The sequence below is a fragment of the Arachis hypogaea genome, chromosome 12 (genome assembly GCF_003086295.3).
Source record: "Arachis hypogaea cultivar Tifrunner chromosome 12, arahy.Tifrunner.gnm2.J5K5, whole genome shotgun sequence".
NCBI classification, from domain to species: domain Eukaryota; kingdom Viridiplantae; phylum Streptophyta; class Magnoliopsida; order Fabales; family Fabaceae; genus Arachis; species Arachis hypogaea.
This window is the reverse complement of record NC_092047.1, coordinates 73,778,213-73,800,756: the sequence shown is the minus strand read 5'-3', so window position 1 is coordinate 73,800,756 and position 22,544 is coordinate 73,778,213. Positions and strand designations below refer to the sequence as shown.

General features: G+C 40.6%; 1 non-coding gene across 1 annotated transcript; it reads left to right on the top strand.

Annotated features, from left to right (window-relative positions):
- Positions 1 to 16,730: 16,730 nt before the first annotated feature.
- On the top strand, positions 16,731 to 16,834 carry LOC112731269 (small nucleolar RNA R71). The gene has a single exon (XR_003167055.1). It is a non-coding gene; the product is annotated as a small nucleolar RNA R71 (small nucleolar RNA).
- Positions 16,835 to 22,544: the final 5,710 nt, after the last annotated feature.

Sequence of the window (22,544 nt, the reverse complement as noted above, 5' to 3'; positions counted from 1 at the left end):
GACCTTTTCTTTATGGTTTTAGGGTAGTTTCATGCACTTTCTTAGGAAATAAGCAAGTTTTGGGTAGAATTTCACTTACATCTTGATTCAAGCTAACATTGTGATTTTTATATGAATTCATGAGAATTATGCATGAATTGAATGACAAATTGGATGATGCATGTCTCATAACTTGGACTAACACTTTGATGCACTTTATTGCTTGATTTCAGGACAAAGGAAGCAAGGAAGAACCACGTTAGCAGCCACGTTAGTCTAACTAACGTGACCTCTAACGTGGAAGGGGAGCTAGCTTGCAATGTTAATGAGAAAAGTAATCGCCAATAACGTCCTCGAAGCCATCATAGCCCACGTTAATTGCCATGTTAACTATATTAACGTGGTAGTTAATGTGGAAGAAGAAAATGAAGCCAACGTTAGTGACACTCACCTTTGTCTCTAACGTTGGACCAAGCTCATATTGGCCACGTTAAGAGCCACGTTAACTCAGTTAACGTGGACTCTAACATGGGGAAACAAAAGAATGACCAACGTTAGTGACACTCACCTTTGTCACTAACGTTGAGCTAAGCCACTTTGAGCCACGTTAGTTGCCACGTTAACTCAATTAACGTGGACTCTAACGTGGAGGGAGCAAAGAATCGCCAACATTAGTGACACTCACCTTTGTCACTAACGTTGGGATGAGCCACTATGAGCCACGTTAACTCCCACATTAACTACATTAACGTGGAAGCTAACGTGAGTAAAAGGGATGATGAGCCAACGTTAGTGACACTCACCTTTGTCACTAACGTTGGAGATGGCTAGCAATACCACGTTAAAAGCCATGTTAACCTAGTTAACGTGAACTCTAACGTGGGAAGTAGGGGCATTTTGGAACGTTAGTGACAAAGGTAAGTGTCACTAACGTTCTCGAAGATGTGGCAAGCCTACGTTAAAGGTCACGTTAGCCACACTAACGTGAACTCTAACGTAGGGAGAAAGGAGAATTCTCAACGTTATTGGAAAAAGTAAGTCCCAATAACATGTGCGAAGGACCAAGAGGCAACGTTAGTGGTCACGTTGATGCCACTAACTTTGAAGTTAACGTGGAGCATCCTTGGGTTAGGAATGTTAGTGAAAAAGGTGATCGTCACTAACGTTCTCGAACCCACACTTTCACTTAACGTTAACGCCACTAACGTCCTAAGCTAGAATCTCTGCCTACATCACACTTTCTCTCTGCAAGTAAAGCTAAGCCCACTGAAGAAGATAACTTCTTCAACTCAAGATCCAAAGGCCCATATCCAAGACTTGAAGAGCCAACTAGAAGATCAGAAGAATAATATAAATAGGGAGAACTTTTAACTAGAAGAAAGCTTTTGGCATTATTAGAATTACTCTCTGTATTTTACTTTTTCTGCAACTTTTAGTTTAATTCTCAGAATGTACTCTCCATCTATGCTTTTCATTCCCAGAGCTATGAACAACTAAACCCCTTTCATTGGGTTAGGGAGCTCTGTTGTAATTTGATGGATCAATAATAGTTTTCATTATCCTTCTTCTCTCTTTTCTCTTGATTTTACTAGAAAGCTTTCAATCTTCATCCAATTGAGTAGTTATCTTGGAAAAGAAGCTATTCATACTTGGATCTCTTCTGAACCTTGGAAGAGAAACGAAGAGATCATGCTAGAATTACTTTCTCATGTTGGACCAAATTGGGGTTTGGGCGGATATGGTGACATATAATTCTCCCAATACTTTGATTTGGAAATACATGTGGTATAATCAGTGACCACACTTCATCTCTTCTCATGAGAAATTAGACCAAGAAATTGGCTATTGATATGATTTGAGAGATTGAATTACCAAGGAATTGGAACACTTAAGATTGCCAAGGAGATTAATGAATGCATTGATTGAGGAAGAGATGAAAATGAACTTCATCCGGAGAATGCAACATCTCCTAAGCCCAATGAACTCCCCATTTTTGATCTTACCCATTCTCTTTACTTTCTGCTATTTACTTTCATGCTAAACTCCCCTTCCCCATTTAAGATTCTGCAATTTACCTTCCGTTATTTATTTTCTGCAATTTACTTTCCCGCCATTTAATTCCCTGCAATTCTCAACCCAATTTCTGCTTAGCTCAACTAGAACATTCTTCCAATTAAAGTTGCTTGACCAATCAATCCCTGTGGGATTCGACCCCACTCTATTGTGAGTTTTACTTGACGACAATTCGATATACTTGCCGAGGGAGATTTGTTAAAGGACAAGTTTCCGTGCATCAGGGTCACTACACTTTTCAGGTAAACCTCCCATTAAAGCAGATATGGAACTACCTAAAGGAATAGTTTCTAATTCATTAATTTTGTCTTTATGTATACATAAATCTTTTAGAAACTTTGCATATTTAGGTACCTGTTGAATAACATCAAAAAGAGGAACAGTTACCTCAACCTTTTTGAATATCTCTACCATTTTGGGATCAGGTTCCAGCTGCTTCCTGGGCTTCCTTGCAAGTTGTGGAAATGGGATAGGAGTGGTGTCTTCTGCAGTATCTGCGCCCTGTGATGCTTCCTCCTGTGGTTGAACTTCTTCTTTTTCAGCTATGTCCTGTGTGTCCTCTTCCTCTTCAGCATCTTCTATTTCCACTACCTCTTCAGCTGAGGCGTGTTCTGGTGGGCTTGGCTCCTCCTGATTCCTCTCCTGCAGTGTGGTTCTGGATCTCAGGGTGATGTCATTAATGCCACCCTTGGGATTGGGTAATGGTTGAGAGGGAATTCTACTGGAGCTCAAAGGCTGGTTATTGGAGTTATTCATTGATCCAATCTGTGAGACAAGAGCTTGCAGAGTAGCGTTCAGACCATTTAGAGTGGCATTAATGTTATTTTCCATGGTTTGTTGTCTCCGATCAATAGATTGTAGTAAATCATCATTAGAAGATGAGGAAGGATAAGTAATTTGAGAGGTCTGCTGTTGGATATTCTGTGGTCCTTGGGACTGTCTCAGGTGAGGTGCTCTGTAAGGCTGGTTCTAGTTCTGCTGCCTGTTGTTGTTATTATTCCACCTCTGATTTCCCTGATTGTCTCTGCCTCCTCTGTTGTTGTTGTCCCTCCAATTCTAGTTAGAATTGTCCTGCCATCCATGGTTGTAATTGCCACCTTGATTGTACCCTTGGTTGCGGCGGTCATAGAAATTATGAGTGGCTGCTACGGTGTTGTCTTCCTGCTGGAGCTGCGAACATTCATCAGTATAGTGGCTATAATCAGCACAGATTCCACAAACTCTCTGTGGGACTAACTGTTGGTTTTGTTGTGGTGGAGAGGGTTGAGCTTGCTGAACTTGTTGTTAATTCAATTGCATCTGCTTCAGCAAGTTGGTCATTTCACAGATACTCTGAGTCTGAGCAGTAGTTTCTCTGCTAGAGGATACTTCTGCAATGGCTTTGAACGGCCTTGTTTCTATCTATGATTCCGAGTAGATTCAGCTAAGTCGCTGATCAATTGCCATGCCTCGTCAGTGGTCTTGTACTTTTTCATAGACCCATTGCTAGCACTTTCCAACGTGGTCTTATCTTGGGGCCTCATGCCTTGTGTGACGTAACCGAGTAATACTATCTTATCAATCATATGGTGGGGGCATGCTTCCAGAAGATTATTAAAGCACTCCCAGTATTCATAGAGAGTCTTAGATTCATCCTGAACAATCATGGAAATGTCTTTCCTCAGTTTATCAGTAACTTCAGCTGGAAAGAATTTTTATAAGAATTCTTTTCTCAGTGTATCCCAGTTGGATACAGTTGCTGCTGGTTGAGTGTAGTACCACTCTCTTGCCTTCCCCTTAAGAGAAAACGGGAAAGCTTTTAGCAAAATTGAAGTTTCATCTGCACCATCACGCCTGACAGTAGAATAGGCTGCTTAAAAATCTTTCAGGTGCTTGATAGGCTCTTGAGCAGGCAAGTCATGAAACTTGGGCATCAAATTGAGTAGTGCGGTCTTTATTTCAAAATCTATAGCCACCGCTGGTGATGTGCTTGAAATGGTTGCATTATAAAATCAGGGGCTCCAGCCTCCTGGATAGTAACTCTCCTAGCTGCTGCCATGTTACCTGCACGTAAATCAACCAAATCAGTAGAACGGGGGCTGGTTTCTTTCTCAAGTGACGTTTCAGATCCGCCCTCAGAGAGGACTAACCGACGCCGAGCTTGCCTTATTCGTGAAATAGTTCTTTCAATCTCAGGATCGAATACTAGTAAGTTTGGATCAGGAAGTGAACGCGTCATCTAACGAAAGAAATAAGCATCTCATGGTAGCAAGATAAAATAAAATGCAAATAAATAAAATCTAATTAATAACTTTAGCACCCTATTACAACTCCCCGGCAACGGCGCCAAAAATTGATGTGGCGGAAATTGGCTAATTAAGAATTGATATAAGTTGTGCGTTGAAAGTATAGTTCTTAACCAACCAGAAATCCGCTTATCAATTTAGAAGGGTTGTCACAAAAATTAAAATTAAAATACTGAAAGTATGAATCCCAGGTCGTCTCCCAACGAGTTGCAGAAAGGTGTGCTATTTTATTAATCAGATATTTTCAGAAAGAGTTTGAGTTGAATAAACAGGAAATTAAATTGGGGAAATTAAGTAATTTAAATAAAAACCTTGACTGGGAGTAGATTAGTTGGAAGCCCTATTCTTGTTGCAGTACTCTCAAGATTAATTGATAATTGAAGGTCGTTCTATTTAGTTATCCCTTACCGAATAAGAGAAAGTCAAACAAGTTGGAATGATGTTTCTACTCACAAGTCCCAATCCGCTTACTTGGAAGGACTGGCGTTAGTGACTAGAGAGCCATCCAACAGTAAACCCAATTACAATCTCTCTTTTGAGTATTCCAACTCAAGGGTTCCTTTCAATCAACTCCCCATCAAGTTAGGGAACTACTCGCTCATTGTGAATATGGAACACATAACATAGGAAAGGGAACTAATGAAAGACATGATAAATAAAACTCAAAGGAATCAATTAAAAATAAAAGTAACTCTTGTATTAATAAATTCTAAAATAATCCAATAGTAAAATTGAGTAAATTAAAGGACATGGAAGAATAAAGCCAAGTAAAGAAAATGAACTAGAATGACGAAGTCTTGATGAGGTAATAACTCTTCTCAATATCCCAATGCAAAGAGCTATCAAAACAAAAATCCTAAGAACTATGAATGAGTCGAGAGAAAACCTAAAAGAGGAGTAAAACTAGATCTAAAAACTAAATACTGTGTAGAATGAATGTTCTTTTTGGTTTCTGCATGTTCTCTGGCTCTAGTCTGCTTTTCTGGGCCGAAAACTGGGTCAAAACAGGGCCCAAAATTGCCCCTAGGGAATTCTGCAGATTATGCAGATCGCGCATTTCACGCGATCGCGTCATTCATGCGGCGTTTTGCTTTGCCACGCGGGCGCGTCGTCCACGCCTCAGCGTCACTTGTGCTATTCAAATCCGCACGGTCGCGTGAGCCATGCGGCTGCGTCATTGCGATTTCCTCTCTTCCGCGCGGTCGCGTGAGCCATGCGGCCGCGTCACTTCTCGCTGGTCATCTCCTTAATTTCTTGTGTTCCTCCCATTTTTGCAAGCCTCCTTTCCAATCTCCAACTCATTCATGCCCTATAAAGCCTGAAACACTTAACACACAGATCACGACATCGAATGGAATAAAGGAGAATTAAAATACATAATTAAAAATCTCTAGGAAGCAAGTTTTCAATCATGTAATAATTTTAGGAAGGAAATATAAATGCATGCTAATCATATGAATAAGTGGGTAAAGATCATGATAAAATCGCACAATTAAACACATTATAAACCATAAAGTAGTGGTTTATCAAACACACAAGAATAAAATATCATGGTTAAATAGTGTAACTGATAAACCACTATTTTATGGTTTATCTTGTGCTCAATTTAGTGGTTTCATCAAGTCTTTGCACACATATTCATACGAATTGCATGGTTTTACAATTCCTTCCTAGTTTTGTTTTATGGTTGAAAACTTGCTTCCTAAGCCTTCAATTTGTGTATTTTAATCCTTCTTTATACCATTCGATGTCGTGATCCGTATGTTCAGTGTTTTCAGGCCTTATAGGGTAGGAATGGCTTAGAGGATGGAGAGGAAACTTGCAAAAATGGAAGGAGCATAAGAAATAAAGGAGATAACCAGCGAGCATCGACGCGCACGCATGGATCACGCGTGCGTGTGATTTGAAGATCTGCACAGCGATGCGCGTGCATACTTGACGCGTGCACGTGGATTGGAATTCTGCAAGATGACGCGTGCGCATGCCTGACGCGCATGCGTGAAACGCGAAGATGACCAGTGACGCATACGCGTGATTGACGCGTACGCGTGACATGCGCGATCTGCAGAAAACACTGAAAACACTGGGGGCGATTTTGGGCCAAGTTTTGACCCAGTTTTTGGCCCAAAAATACAGACTAGAGCCAGGGGACATGCAGAGACTCAACACATTCTCATTATCATAGTTTAGATTTTTAGATTGGAATCTTAGAGAGAAATTGCTCTTCCTCTAGGTTTTCTACACATTCATTGTTTTAGTTTATGCTTTTGCTTTGGATATTGAGAAGAGTCATTACCTCCGTTGAAGTTGTTATTCTAGTTTGTTTTCTTATTCCCTTACTCTTCCATATCCTTAATCTTTATTCAGAGTTACAATTGGATTATTTTTAGAATTTATTAATGCAAAGGATTACTTTTACTTTTAATTGATTTTCAATTATTGTTTATCATGTCTTCTTTTTATTCCCTTTTTAATTCCGTGCAAGTAATTTTCATGTCAATGGAGTAGACTCCCAGCTTGATCTGGGGGCTGATTAAATGGAGACCTTAGAGTTGGAATGCTCAAGTGATTAGTTAAATTGGAAGTTGTTGGCTAATTCTCTCTTTACTAACGCTAGACCTTCCCAAGGGAGAGGACTAGGATTTGCGAATAAGAGTTAGCTCAATCACTTAACTTTGCTTTATTTAGTAAGGGTTAACTAAGTGAAAACAACAACCTCTTTATACTACACTTGAGAGAATTCCAACAAGGAAAGAACTTCCAATTAATCATTCCCCCAGTCAAGGCTTTTTATTTTGAATATATAAATCTCTTCTAATTTTCATTGCGATAATTTACAATTATTTATTTTCTGTCATACAACTCTCAAAATTTCTCGGAAAACTCCTGATTAATAAGATATCACCCTTTTGTCAACTCGTTGGGAGACGACCTGTGATTCATACTCCCAGTATTTTTATTCTAATTTTGTGACAACCTTTCTAAATTGATAAGCAGATTTTTGCTGGTTAAGAACTGTACTTACAACGCTGTTCTTATATTATAATTTCTTAATCGGCCAATTTCTGCCTCCATCAATTTTTGGCGCCGTTGCCGGGGAGTTGCAATAGAATGCTAAATTATTAGTTGGTGTAAATATTTTTAATTTATTTATTCGCGTATTTTATTTTATTTTATTACCATGGGCTGTATGTTTCTTTCATTGAATGATGCGTTCGTTCCCTGATTCGAGCTTAGCCGCATTTGATCCTGAAATTTAAAGAACTCTTTCACGTATTAGGCGAGCTCGGCGTCGGTTAGCCTCTGAGGGTGGTAAAGTGGTTGTTATCAATTCACCAGTCTCTTCTGAAGGCGAATCTGAAGTGGCATTCGAGGAAGAAACAAGCTCCTCTACTACTGATTCTGTTGATTTACGTGTAGATACCATGGCAGCGCCCAGGAGGATTACTATCCAGAAGGCAGGAGCCCCAGACTTTACTTTGCAACCGTATCAAGTGCGTACCCAAATCTGGCTACAGATTTTGAACTAAAAACTGTGCTAATCAACTTAATGCCCAAGTTTCGTGGATTACCTACTCAGGAGCCTATCAAGCACCTCAGGGATTTTCAGACAGCCTGTTCTACTGTTAGGCATCATGGTGCAGATGAAACTTCTATTCTACTAACCACCTTTCCATTTTCTCTTGAGGGAAAGGCGAGGGAGTGGTACTACTCCCAACTTGAAGCAACTGTTACTAACTGGGATACGCTTAGGAGAGAGTTCTTGGAAAAATACTTTCCAGCTGAAGTTACAGATAGACTAAGGAAAGAGATCTCTTGCATTATTCAAGACGAATCAGAGACTCTTTATGAGTATTGGGAGCGCTTTAAGAATTTTCTGGATGCATGCCCCACCCACGATTGACATGTTGGTGTTGATCAGCTACTTCACTCAAGGCATGAAGCCTCGGGATAAAACTACATTGGATGGTGCAAGTAATAGTTCTCTGAAAAAGTACAAGACCGCATATGAAGCGTGGCAACTGATTAGCGACCTAGCTGAGTCCACTCAGAATCACAGGCACAGGAACAACCACCCCAAGACTGTTGCAGAGGTTTCCTCTAGCAGTGAGACTACTGCCTTCACACAGGCTATATGTGAGATGACCAACCTACTGAAGCAGATACAACTACATCAACAACAACCTCAGCCTCCCTCACCACAACAAAGTCAACAGTTGGTTCCTCAAAGAGAATGCGGAATATGTGCTGATTACACTCAGTACATTGATGAGTGTCCGCAGCTCCAACAAGAAGACAACACCTTTGCAGCTACTCATAATTTCTATGACCGCCCGAATCAAGGATACAATCAATAAGGCGGCAATTACAACCAAGGTGGAAACCGCAATCAATTTTGGCAAGACAAATTGATGCACGAAAAACTTGTCTCGTAACAAATTTCCTTCGACAAGTGTATCGAATTTCGTCGTCAAGTAAAAACTCACAATAGAGTGAGGTCAAATCCCACAGAGATTGATTGATCAAGAAACTTTAATTAGAGGAATGTTCTAGTTGAGCGAATTAGAATTTGAGTTGAGAATTGTAGAAAATAAAATGGCGGAAAAGTAAATAATAGAAAAAGTAAATGCTAGAAATAAAGAGCTGAAAGTAAATGACGGAAAGTAAATTGCAGAATTGTAAATGGGAATGGGGTTACTGCTCATAAAAGTAAATGACAGAAACTAAAGAGAATGGGTAAGATCAGAAATGGGGAGTTCATTGGGCTCAGGAGATGTTGCATTCTCCGGATCAATTTCATTTTCATCTCTTCCTCAATCAATGCATTCATTGATCTCCTTGGCAATCTTAAGTGATCGAGTTACAATTCCTTGTGATTCAATCTCTCAAATCTTGATCAATAGCCAATTCCTTGGTCAATTGCTCATGAGAAGAGATGAAGTATGGTCACTGATTATACCACATGCATTTTCCAAATCAAGTATTGAGAGGATTATAGTCACATATCCATCCAAACCCAATTTGGTCCAGCATGAGAAAGCATTTCTAGCATGATCTCTTCCTTCCTCTTTCAAGGTTCAGAAGAGATCCAAGTTTGAATAGCTTCTTTTCCAAGATAACTATCCAATCGGATAAAGATCGAAAGCTTTCAAGTAAAATCAAGAAAACAGATAGAAGAAGAATAATGAAAACTAGTATTGATCCATCAAATTACAACAGAGCTCCCTAACCCAATGAAAGGGGTTTAGTTGTTCATAACTCTGGAAAATAAAAGCAAAGATGGAGAATACATCATGAAAACAAAACTAGAAGTGCAGAGAATGGCAAAATACAGAGAGTAGTTTTCCCCCAATTTCCAATCTCCCTAATCAATTCAAAGCTACTCCTATATATACTACTCTTCTGATCTTCTAGTTGGCTCCTCAAGTCTTGGGTATGGGCCTTTGGATCTTGAGTTTGAAGCAGTTATCTTCTTCATTGGGCTTAGCTTTACTTGCAGAGAGAAAGTGTGAAGTGGGCAGGGACTTTAGCTCAGGACGTTAGTGGTGTTAACGTTAAGTGAAATTGTGGGTTCGAGAACGTTAGTGACAATCACCTTTTTCACTAACGTTCCTGACCCAAGTTAGAGCCACGTTAACCTCAATGTTAGTGGCACAAATGTTGCCACTAACGTTGCCTCTTGGTCCTTCGCACACATTATTGGGACTTACCTTTCCCAATAATGTTGAGAAGCCTCCCCCTTTCTTACGTTAGAGTCCACGTTAACTTAGTTAACGTGGCTCTTAACGTTAACTTGCCAACCTTCGAGAACGTTAGTGACACTTACCTTTGTCATTAACTTTCCAATGTGCCCCTATTTCCCACGTTAGAGTCCACGTTAACTAGGTTAACGTGGCCTCTAACGTAGCAATGCTAGCCATCTCCAACGTTAGTGACAAAGGTGAATGTCACTAACGTTGGCTCATCATCTCTCTTCTTCACGTTAGCTTCCACGTTAACTAAGTTAACGTGGGAGTTAACGTGGCTCATTGTGGCTAGTGTGGTTCATTCCAATGTTAGTGACAAAGTTAGGTGTCACTAACGTTGGCGATCATATACTTTCTCCACGTTGGCTTCCACGTTAACTAAGTTAACGTGGAAGTTAACGTGGCTTGTGGAGGCTTGGCCAACGTTAGTGACAAAGTTAAATGTCACTAACGTTGGCTTCTCTTTTGCTTCTTAATGTTAGAAGCCATGTTAACTAAGTTAACGTGGCAAGTAACGTGGCCACTTATGAGCTTGGCCCAACGTTAGTGACAAAGGTAAGTGTCACTAACGTTGGCTCTATTTTCTTTCCTCCACGTTAGAGTTCACGTTAACTTAGTTAACGTGACTCTTAACGTGGGCTATGATGGCTTTGAGGACGTTATTGGCGATTACTTTTCTCATTAACTTTGCAAGCTAGCTCCCATTCCTACGTTAGAAGTCACGTTAGTGAGACTAACGTGGCTGCTAACGTGGTTCTTCCTTGTTTCCTTTGTCCTGAAATCAAGCAATAAAGTGCATCAAAGTTCTAGTCCAAGTCATGGGAAATGCAACATCCAATTTGTCATTAATTTCATGCAAAATCCTCATGAAATCATGTAAAGTGCACAATGTATGCTTGAATCAAGATGTAAGTGAATATCTACCCAAAACTAGCTTATTTTCTAAGGAAATGCATGAATTTTCCTTAAAAACAGTAAAGAAAAGGTCAGTGAAACTGGCCAAAATGCTCTGGCATCACAACACCAAACTTAAAGCTTGCTTGTCCCTAAGCAAGTACTGGAACAAGAGAATGATGAATGGAATGCCAAGAGAAATGAGTCATTCTTGTGGAGGTCATGTCCCTGGTTTTATGGTGGTTTCATGCATAGCAACTTAGGTTCATTCCTGGCTTTCAGACCTTTATGATGTCCTAGAATACTCACTGTGATTGCATCCCATAAGACCTTTATTCATTGATCCTTTTGTTGTCATTTTAGGGCTTATTTGTGTTCTTAAGCTAAGTGTTCTGTAAGGGGGCAACTCTTTAAAATAAGCTTTCAGCCAACACTCCCGAACCAGTTGGTTCAAGGTGCTAGGTGTTGAAGCACCCCTAAGGACTTACTTCCTCAAGTCTCTCCCCCATACATACACACCACAGGCATATGGTTTATTTATTTTCTTTTCTTGAGACCTTGGTGTCCAGCACCTCTTTGGGTTACTAAATGCTCTGTAGTGAGGGTTACTCTTGATAGTGGACTTTCAGCTGATAATCTCGAGTTAGTTGACCCAAGTTACCAAGTGATAAGGCACCCCTAAGAGCTTATTCATCCAAGTAAATCCCTCACACAGGAATACCACAGACACATGCCTCAAGATTAAAACCATTGGTGCCTAGCCTTATTGCTTACTCTTTTTCTTTTATTCATTTTTTTTCCACTTTCATTTTTCTTTCCCCCTTTTTCTTATTAGGATCTTATTATTTAGTTAGTCTCATGGGGTGTGTTCAAAGCATAGTATTCATGACAGATAGTTGTCTTCCCACCTTGTGGTTGAACTAACTTAGCTAACTTATGACCGCACCACAAACTAAGGAACTTACTCCATAGTATGAACTCCACTCTGGTCTTTTGCAAAACACTCATTCTTTTTTCATTTGTTTCAAAGGGACAAGCATACAAGTGAGCAAAGTAAGGATGCAGTGACATAAAGACTAGCAATCATAGACTTATTCAACCAAGAACTTAAAAGACAGCATTTAAAAGGTTCAAACTATCATGGAAGCATGTTCTATTTCATACAAGATCTTCCTTATTTAAAACATAGAAAGGGATGAACCAAAGAAGGAACTCCACCACCTTTTACTCATGTGGTTGCCCATGCTCTCCTCCTTGCTTGTCCTCCTTGTGTCCCTCTTGATTGCTCGTACTCCCACTCCCTTTGCTTTTTCCAATCAGCTTCTTCCAGAAACCACCATCTTCCATCTTCTTCTTGAGTGTTTCCTTCTGTTGTTTCACCTTCCTCTCTTCTTGTTCTACAAAATCTTTTTGGACCTCATCATATGTAGGGATGGCATAGTGTAGATGATGCATATTACTAGACATGTAGTTCAACTTGGCTTGAGTGTTTACGTTGAACTCCTCCCTATGTAGTTGCCATCCTTCATTAAGTACAGTGAACTCATTGAATGCTTTCATATGAGCTATTTGCCGCTGATTGAGTTCCTGCAAATGCTTATCTTGACGTTCTTGCCTCTCAGTAACTTGGTGGATGGCTTGAGTGAGCTGGGAGTATTGTTCCTGTTGCTGCTCCATTTGTTGTTTCTGCCACTCTTCTTGTTGGCTCATCCAGTTGGACTGAAGGTTTAGTATTTGCTCTTGTCCTTCCATATGTCTCATCCCCAGATCTTCAATGGCCCTTAGAAGGTGATTCATGTTCAAGTTGGCTGGGTCATGATGCTCTTCTTGTTGATATTCTTCTTGATGAGGCTCCTCTTGGTGAGCTCCTTCTTTCGCTTTTAGCTTCCCTATTTGTGGCCTTCTTTGTTGCTGAGCAGGTGTAGTATAGACAAGACGCTGGATTGTAACTAGCCTCCCAGGGTTCACCCAGTCTGGATTGCTATCCTCGAAGACCACCTTAGCCTTTGTACATAGTCTGAGAATAGTGCTGGGGTACCAAAGCCTGGCACCCGAATCAGCCTTCTCAACTGACTCTTGAATTCCCTCAGCTATGAGTTCATGCACATTGATTTCTCTACCCTGTACTAGGCAATGTACCATAGTCACTCGATTAATATTGACCTCTGAATTATTTGCAGCTGGGAGGATGGACCTCCTTACGAGTTCAAACCACCCTTTGGCTTCCGGGCTAAGGTCTCCCCTCTTGATGAACCGGGGTCTTCCATCTGCATACCTCTCCCAATCAGCTGCTATAACACAGATGTCAGTCACAATTTCTGTGAGCTCATCATTGTCAGGGCTCTTACTTATCCTTGCATGATAACTGGGCTCATCAAAATGTGGTGATTTCAAGTGAAGTGTTCTTGTTATAGCATTTGGGCTGAAGTCTATCTCCTTTCCTCTTACATAGCTTTTGAAGGTTGGGGCCCTAGTTTTGTCTTCTCTAACCACATTTGCGTAGAACTCTTTGATGAGGTTTGCATTGATCTTCCCCTCTGGATTAGGGAGCCTTTGCCACCCTCTTTGTTCAATTTTCTTCCGAATCTGTGGGCACTCGTCTTCATTGATTTGGAAGGTTAACTCAGGCAATATCTTCTTGATCTTGATCCTTTCAAATTCTTGTTCATGGAAGGCAGTTTTGAATCTCTTCTCATCGAAAGGAATGTTCTCCATTGGTTCCTTCCTTTTTTGCCTCTTGGAGCTTGATGATGCCATGAACTTGAGTTGCTGTGTGAGGGGATTGGAAGGTAAGGATAGATGAGGAATTTGGTTGGTTAAGACGAGGTATGATGAAGGGGTTTTGGATGCCGAAAGTGTGAAGTGTGGAGAGTGGGAATTTGAATGTGAGGGGTAAGTATGCACTAGGACTCATTTATATAGGGAGATTATGAGTGAGTGGAGGGAGTGGATTGATGGAATGGTTGCTTGATGGACGGTTGGGGTTGTGCATGGAGAAAGGACAAGGATCATCACTTTATGAAGGTTATTGGTTCGGTCTCCAAGGGTCTCCTTTTTTCAATATTGCATGGCAACAATTTCCAATGCATTCCTTCTTAAGACAAGGGTGTAGTTTCTCTTCATGGAGTGGCCGAACCTTTTTCATTTAATTATCCAATCAATCCCCTTCAATGCTCCTCTCCTTTTCCCTATAAAAATAAAATAAGAAAATTCAATATCATAAAAATTAAACTTTACGGCTAGTATAGTAAAGAAAAAGGATTAGGTTGTTTATTCATGAACACCAACTAACTAACTAACTGTGCGTCCTTATATGCATATCCGTGGCACCCTGGGGTGACACCAAATTTAGTTTGGAGCACTGTGATGAAAAGTTTTGTTCAAAGCTCCAAGACTAGCATGCTCTGAGTTGCATCCATGCTTTCTTGGCATGCTTTGAACACCAAACTTGTTCTTCACTATATACTGCATAATAAGGATTTCACCAAGTGTTTGTCAAGTTTGGGTTGGAATTCATGAATATTGACTTATTCACTATTAAAGGCATACAAAACATGGGTTGCCTCCCATAAAGCGCTTCTTTAGCGTCACTAGCTTGACGTTTCTTCTTCATCAGGGAGGTTGATAATGCTTCAAGTCCTCCCCTCTTGCCTTAGACTTATATCCATTGGTTGTATCAATGATCTCTACATGTTCCAAGGAGAGAACTCTGTTGATAGTGAAGACCTTAGGTAACTGAGATGGTACAGTGGGGAGATCAGGGGGGATATCTGGGAAGTAAGCTGAGATCACTTTATCCCCTAGAGAGAAGTCCTCGGTAGGGATCTTCTTGTTCCTCCACCTCCTTGGTACCTTCTTCTTTATTCCTTTTGATGTTGCCTTGCTCTTTGTGACTTCTTCTTCTAAGGGAATTTTGTTGTTGTCTTCACATGTCTCTGGTGGTTTAGGTTCCTCCAGCTTTTCCTTGAGCTGTGACAACTGCTTATTTCCTTGTTCATCAAGCAAGGGCTTTCCCAGTTGGGCTGGTTGTGCTTCAATGCTTGCTTCCTCTTTCAATATCTCATTATGATCTTTGCTTGGTTCTTTTTTCTCTTGGTTTGCTTCTTGTGAGAGTTTGAAGACATTAAAACTGAGTCGTTCATCATGGATCCTCAATATTAGCTCCCCTCGCTCAACATCTATGAGTGCTCTGGCTGTAGCTAGGAATGGTCTTCCCAATAAGATTGGGTGAGTGTGACTCTCTTCCATGTCCAGGATGACGAAGTCTGTGGGAAGAAAGTATTTCTCAACCTTTACCAACACATTTTCCACCACTCTTATTACTTGTTTTTGAGTTTTGTTAGCCAGCCTGATGTCTACATCTGTGGGCATTATCTCATTGATCTGCAGCCTCTTCACCAGGGATAAGGGCATTAAGTTGATGCTTACTCCCAAATCGCAGAGTGCTCTATCAAACATTATTTCTCTTATGGCACAGGGGATGTGAAAACTCCCTGGGTCCTTTCTTTTCGTAGGCAACTCTGGTTGAATGAGGGCGCTGCACTCCTTGTTCATTACTATAGTTTAGCCTCCTTTGAGTGAGCTTTTCCTAGGGAGCAGTTCCTTCATGTATTTGATGTATGCAGGCATTTGTTGGATGGTCTTGATGAATGGTATGTTGACATGCAGAGATGCAAACAAGTCAAGAAATCTTGAGTATATTCTCTTTTCAACAGCACCCTTGAGTAGTTGGGGAAAGGGTGCATAAAGTCTCAGCAGCTCCTGTTGTGAGATTTCTGGTTCTTGGTGATCTTTTTCCTCCTTCTCTGTTGAGGTGTCTCCAGGTTGTTCTGCCGACTTGTTTGGCTTGTCCTCAGTCTCCTTATCACTTATAGTGACCATCTTGCAATCTTCCCATCTTACTTTCTTTGTTTCACCTCTCGGATTCTTCTCTGTGTCACTTGGGAATCCATCTGTAGGTTTGGGAATCTACTCAGAGAGATACCCCACTTGGGATTCCAACCTCTTGATTATGTCTCCCTGGTTCTTGAAATTGGCTCGCACTTCCTCCTTGAATGCCTTGTTGTCTTGAATCTCTTTGCCTATGCCTTCAAGTAGATTCTCAATCCTTGAGAGTCTGTCATCAAATGATGGTAGATTGGGATTAGAGGTGGAAGGATGAGGAGGGTTATTTTGGCCTTGGTAAAGGTGTTGAGAGGGTTGGTTATGTGGGTGCTGATATGGTCTAGATGTGAAATGTTGGTGGGCTGCATTGTTGTTGGGATTTGAACGTCTTTGATCTATGCCTTGGTCTTGTTGATTTCCCCACCCAAAGTTTGGGTGATTCCTCCATCCAGGGTTATAGATCTTAGAGTATGGATCATGGTTTTGCCTAGGTGAATTCCCAATGTAGTTGGCTTGCTCCTGACTACCCTCTGCTTCTTCATTCACTCCTTCTTGGGTTGTTAATGAAGTAGTGATTGCTGCTACTTGGTTCCTCTCCATCTTCTTGGTGAAGTCAGCCAGCTGCTGGGTAATGAGCTTGTTTTGGGCCAGCAGAGCATCTACATTATTTAGCTCCATTACTCCTCTAGTGTTGCCTCTTTCAGAAGCATAGAAATAGTCATTCTCTGCTACTGTTTCAATGACATCTATGGCTTCCTCAATGGTCTTCTTCTTGTTCAAAGATCCTCCGGATGAATGGTCTACTGCCTTCTCTGATTCATATGACAGGCCTTCATAGAAAATGTGCAGCTGCACCCATTCGTTGAACATGTCAGGTGGACACCTCCTTGTCAGGTCCTTAAACCTCTCCCATGCTTCATAAAGAGTCTCACCATCTTGTTGCCTGAAAGTTTGGACCTCAGCTCTCAGCCTATTGATTCGTTGAGGAGGGTAGAATCTTGCTAAGAATTTGTTCATTACATCTTCCCAAGTTGTCAAGCTCTCCTTCGGGAAAGACTCCAGCCATTTGGCTGCCTTATCCTTGAGTGAGAATGGAAATAAGAGCAGTCTATAGGCGTCAGGATGAACACCATTAGACTTCACTGTGTCACAAATTCTAAGGAAGGTGGTTAGATGTTGATTGGGGTCTTCTTGGACATTTCCTCCGAACGAACAGTTGTTCTGAACAAGGGTGATGAGCTATGGTTTTAGTTCAAAATTGTTGGCATAGATGGTTGGCTTCTGAATGCTACTTGCACAGTTTCCTGGGTTTGGATTGATGTAAGAGCCTAAAACTCTTCTATCCTCCCCAGCATGATTTGCTCGACCTCCTCCGCCATGGTTGTGAGCCTCTTCCTCACGATGGTCTTCCATGTTTTCTTCCATGTTTGGTTCAAAGTATTCCTCCTCTTCCTCAGCACCAACCACTCTTTTTCCTCTTGCTTCCCTCTTTAATCTAAAGAAGGTTCTCTCAGGTTCAGAATCGAAGGAAGTTGAAGCCCCGCTTCTTCTCCCTGTCATACAACCAACAAAGCACAAGCAAGGAAAATAAATACAGAAAGTATTCTGTTAGAATTACTGTTAGTGTGAGTGATGCAATATATCAAACAGTTAGTGGGTTAGTGAACTGAATTGTAAATAACAAAAAGAAACGAAAAAGTAGGGGGAAGGGAAGAAATTAACTAAAACTGAAAGTAAATTACTCAAACAGAAAATTGAATCAAACAAAACAAAAATGCTCAATCTAGTTATCTTCCAATTTAATCATTGTTGATGCACAATCAATCCCCGGCAACGGCGCCATAAACTTGATGCACGAAAAACTTGTCTCGTAACAAATTTCCTTCGGCAAGTGTTCCGAATTTTGTCCTCAAGTAAAAACTCACAATAGAGTGAGGTCGAATCCCACAGAGATTGATTGATCAAGCAACTTTAATTAGAAGAATGTTCTAGTTGAGCGAATCAGAATTTGAGTTGAGAATTGCAGAAAATAAAATGGCGGGAAAGTAAATAACAGAAAAAGTAAATGCTAGAAATAAAGAGCTGAAAGTAAATGACGGAAAGTAAATTGCAGAATTGTAAATGGGAATGGGGTTACTGCTCATAAAAGTAAATGACAGAAACTAAAGAGAATGGGTAAGATTAGAAATGGGGAGTTCATTAGGCTAAGGAGATGTTGCATTCTCCGGATCAATTTCATTTTCATCTCTTCCTCAATCAATGCATTCATTGATCTCCTTGGCAATCTTAAGTGATCGAGTTACAATTCCTTGTAATTCAATCTCTCAAATCTTGATCAATAGCCAATTCCTTGGTCAATTACTCATGAGAAGAGATGAAGTATGGTCACTGATTATACCACATGCATTTCCCAAATCAAGTATTGAGAGGATTATAGTCACATATCCATCCAAACCCAATTTGGTCCAGCATGAGAAAGCATTTCTAGCATGATCTCTTTCTTCCTCTTTCAAGGTTCAGAAGAGATCTAAGTTTGAATAGCTTCTTTTCTAAGATAACTATCCAATTGGATGAAGATCGAAAGCTTTCAAGTAAAATCAAGAAAACAGATAGAAGAAGAATAATGAAAACTAGTATTGATCCATCAAATTACAGCAGAGCTCCCTAACCCAATGAAAGGGGTTTAGTTGTTCATAGCTCTGGAAAATAAAAGCAAAGTTGGAGAATACATCATGAAAACAAAACTAGAAGTGCAGAGAATGGAAAAATACAGAGAGTAGTTTTCCCCCAATTTCCAATCTCCCTAATAAATTCAAAGCTACTCCTATATATACTACTCTTCTGATCTTCTAGTTGGCTCCTCAAGTCTTGGGTATGGGCCTTTGGATCTTCAGTTTGAAGCAGTTATCTTCTTCATTGGGCTTAGCTTTACTTGCAGAGAGAATGTGTGAAGTGGGCAGGGACTTTAGCTTAGGACGTTAGTGGTGTTAACGTTAAGTGAAATTGTGGGTTCGAGAACGTTAGTGACAATCACCTTTTTCACTAACGTTCCTGACCCAAGTTAGAGCCACGTTAACCTCAACGTTAGTGGCACAAACGTTGCCACTAACGTTGCCTCTTGGTCCTTCGCACACGTTATTGGGACTTATCTTTCCCAATAACGTTGAGAAGCCTCTCCCTTTCTTACGTTAGAGTCCACGTTAACTTAGTTAACGTGGCTCTTAACGTTAACTTGCCAACCTTCGAGAACGTTAGTGACACTTACCTTTGTCACTAACGTTCCAATGTGCCCCTATCTCCCACGTTAGAGTCCACGTTAACTAGGTTAACGTGGCCTCTAACGTAGCAATGCTAGCCATCTCCAACGTTAGTGACAAAGGTGAATGTCACTAACGTTGGCTCATCATCTCTCTTATTCACGTTAGCTTCCACGTTAACTAAGTTAACGTGGGAGTTAACGTGGCTCATTGTGGCTTGTGTGGTTCATTCCAACGTTAGTGACAAATTTAGGTGTCACTAACGTTGGCGATCATACACTTTCTCCACGTTGGCTTCCACGTTAACTAAGTTAACGTGGCTTGTGGAGGCTTGGCCAACGTTAGTGACAAAGTTAAATGTCACTAACATTGGCTTCTCTTTTGCTTCTTAACGTTAGAAGCCACATTAACTAAGTTAACGTGGCAACTAACGTGGCCACTTATGAGCTTGGCCCAACGTTAGTGACAAAGGTAAGTGTCACTAACGTTGGCTCCATTTTCTTTCCTCCACGTTAGAATTCACGTTAACTTAGTTAACGTGACTCTTAACGTGGGCTATGATGGCTTTGAGGACATTATTGGCGATTACTTTTCTCATTAACTTTGCAAGCTAGCTCCCATTCCTACGTTAGAAGTCAAGTTAGTGAGACTAACGTGGCTGCTAACATGGTTCTTCCTTGCTTCCTTTGTCCTGAAATCAAGCAATAAAGTGGATCAAAGTTCTAGTCCAAGTCATAGGAAATACAACATCCAATTTGTCATTAATTTCATGCAAAATCCTCATGAAATCATGTAAAGTGCACAATGTATGCTTGAATCAAGATGTAAGTGAATATCTACCCAAAACTAGCTTATTTTCTAAGGAAATGCATGAAACTTCCTTAAAAATAGTAAAGAAAAGGTCAGTGAAACTGGCCAAAATGCCCTGGCATCACAAATCCAACCAGGGGTGGAGAGATAATTCCAACCAAGGATGGAGGGACAACTACAACAGAGGAGGCAGAGACAACAATGGAAATCAGAGGTGGAACAACAACAACAGACAGCAGAACCAAAACCAGCCTTACAGAGCACCTCACCAAAGGCAGTCCCAAGCGCCTCAAAACAACCAACAACAGGTCCCTCAGATCACTTACCCATCTTCCTCTCCCAATGACGAGTTGCTTCACTCTCTTGCACAAAGACAAACAACCATGGAAAATACACTTACTGGTCTGACTTCTGCTATACAAGCTCTCATCTCTCATATGGGATCGTCGAGCACCTCCAACACTCAACCTTCAAGCTCCAGTACAATTCCTTCTCAACCTATACCCAACCCCAAGGGTGGCATCAATGCCATCACTTTGAGGTCCGAAACCACACTGCAAGAGAGGAATCATGAGGAGCCAAGCTTAGAGGAAAACATATAAATTGAAGGCATTGTGGAGGCAGAGGATACTGAAGAAGAGGATGTAGTACAAGACTTGGTTGAAGAAGAAGCAGCTCAGCCAGGGAATGGAGCCCCAAGGGACGCAGAAGTTGCAAGTGGCGCCATTCCTATTCCATTTCCACACCTTGCTAGGAAGTCCAGAAAGTAGATGGAACTAGACCCTAAAATGGTAGAAATATTCAAAAAGGTTGAGGTAACCATTCCACTTTTTGATGCCATTCAGCAGGTACCTAAATATGCTAAATTTCTAAAGGATTTGTGCATGCATAAAGATAAATTACAGAATTTAGAAACTATTCCTCTAGGTAGTTCCATTTCTGCATTGGTAGGTGATATACCTGAAAAATGTAGTGACCCAGGTCCATGCATGGTTACTATTACTATAGATGGTGTGAAATTTTCTGACTGTATGTGTGATTTAGGAGCGTGTGTTAGTATAATGCCATTGTCTATATATGATGCTTTGAGGCTCCCTCCTTTAAAAAGGTCGGCAGCTCGTTTTGTTTTTGCAGATAAAAGCATTATCTCCGTGGTTGGAATTGTTGAGGACGTGCTGGTGAGCATTAAGGGGCTCACATTTTCTATAGATTTCTATATTTTGGAAATGCCCCCTAATGACTCAGGAAGACAATCATCCATCTTGCTTGGAAGGCCATTCTTGAAGACTTCAAAATTCAAGCTGGATGCCTTCTCAGGAACTTACTCTTTTGAGATAGATGGCAGAGCAGTGAGCTTCAATCTGGATGAAGCTATGAGGCATCCTCCTGAAGATCATTCCATCTTCTAGTGCGACATTATTGATGAAACTGTAGTTGCAGTTCATCAGGAGGAAGTAGAAGAGAGGCACATAGAGCAAGATGCAAGTGTAGGGACACCCCCTAGACAAGATGAAGACACGTTACAACCATCATTGGCTCCAGATGATCAAGTGCCTAGCCATGAGCAGAAACTGGAATTAAAGCCTCTTCCACCCCACCTCAAGTATGCTTACCTTGAGGACAATCAGAAGCTCCCTGATGCGCCTCGTGTACTATGTTGGTATAGAATTTCTCAATAAAATCCTATTGCAAGTATAGCTCTACCCAACAACAATCCTCGAGTATCAAATTTAGAAGGGGATTTGGTTGTCATAAGTTCAACCCCAATAAAAGTAACTGATGTATTCTTTTTTTTTTAAACAACATAGGGAAAAGCCATTCTAACACATTCTTGGCAGGTGTTTAAGCTAGTAATCAAGAGAATACACTCAAATTCATGCACTTATTCAAAACATAGCATTCTTTTCACTTCAACAATTTATCCATACCAAAATGAGGAAATTCTATATGAACATCCTAATTATCCAACAAGAACAATAAAACTAGCATTCCTAAGCAATCAATAACATCTAGAAGTGACAAAATTTACAAGAATCTAAAGCTAAAAGCAGGATGGTATACACAAGGAAGATCTTACCACGGTGGGGTGCCTCCCACCAAGCACTTTTCTTTAATGTCCTTAAGTTAGACGGTCCTTTGCTTAAGCTTCCTCTCCCCTTGGTGCATCCTCAAGTAGGAGCACTTCCACTTCTCTTGGTGACTTGTAGTCATGGTACTTCTTTACTCTATGTTCATTCACTTTGAAAGTTGTGTCACTTTGAGGGTCAAACAATTCTACCACTCCATAGGGCTTTATCTCCTTCACCTTGAAGGATCCTTCTGATGCCAAGGCATCTTAGGCTAGTTTCACTAGCATTTTTCTGTTAGTTTTAGTGGTTTTATGCATTTTCTTGAGCTTAAAGTAACCAAGAATGGTTAAATGAACAACAAAGCAATGAACCATCCAAACAGTATGATTTTGATGCAAATTCCATGAGTTTTTAGTTATATTACTTGAATGCAATGAATGGAAGATTTCTCATGAAATTTTGCAAGACTTTGATGCAATTGTTTGGATGATTTCAGGGAAGAAGAGGCTAAGCAAGGAAGCAACAAAATCAATAAAGGAAGCTTGA